The following is a 722-nucleotide window of genomic DNA, read 5'->3' as shown; positions in this document are numbered from 1 at the left end:
AAAATTTTTAGCCTTTCCAATGGTATCATCAGATTTCATTAAAAATCACTTTTAGGAGACTTTCAATGTAAATAAAGTTGTTTAAGTAAGGCGCCTCACTTTTGAACAGACATTCATGACGCCATTTTTTTAATTTTAGTATATATGAGATCATTCATCACTATTACCTATGCCCACGACTGTGTGTCAGATTGTAATATCTATCAATAAAATATATGATAATGTAATAACGGAGTCCTAACCTGTTGAAGGTAGGTTCTGTTCTTAAGTTGTAATTGTAAGTGAAGGAAGGAAAGAAAGTGTTTAGTAAAAAAGTTTTAAATCTGAGATATAAATTTTTTTTAGAACAAGTTATGTAAGTAAGAAATCTATTTAAAAACAAAATTTTATGAAATTATTATGATGTTATTTTAATGATTAATTTATTTTAAAGATGTGACAAGGGCAATTAGTATGCAATTTTAAGATTTGAAAAAGAAATGACATCAATATTCAAGGTAGGGCCAAAGAAATCAGTATGTAGTTGAAAGAAATAATCTGGATTATCTCAGGTTTGTTCCAACAACTATTTTGGATTGCCCTAAATTATAAGGATCATGCCCAGTACAGGATTCGGATGGAAAAAACTTTGGACTGAAAAGACGCATATCTGTTTTGGGTCAAATCTGCAACGAATGGGATGTTAAGAGAATTATTATTAAATAATGAAGCACTGCAAAGTG

This window comes from Halyomorpha halys, unplaced genomic scaffold, assembly GCF_000696795.3.
Source record: "Halyomorpha halys isolate HHAL.00 unplaced genomic scaffold, Hhal_1.1 Scaffold31.1, whole genome shotgun sequence".
Lineage (NCBI taxonomy): Eukaryota > Metazoa > Arthropoda > Insecta > Hemiptera > Pentatomidae > Halyomorpha > Halyomorpha halys.
The sequence above is the reverse complement of the archived record's forward strand: the minus strand, read 5'-3'. Positions refer to the sequence as shown.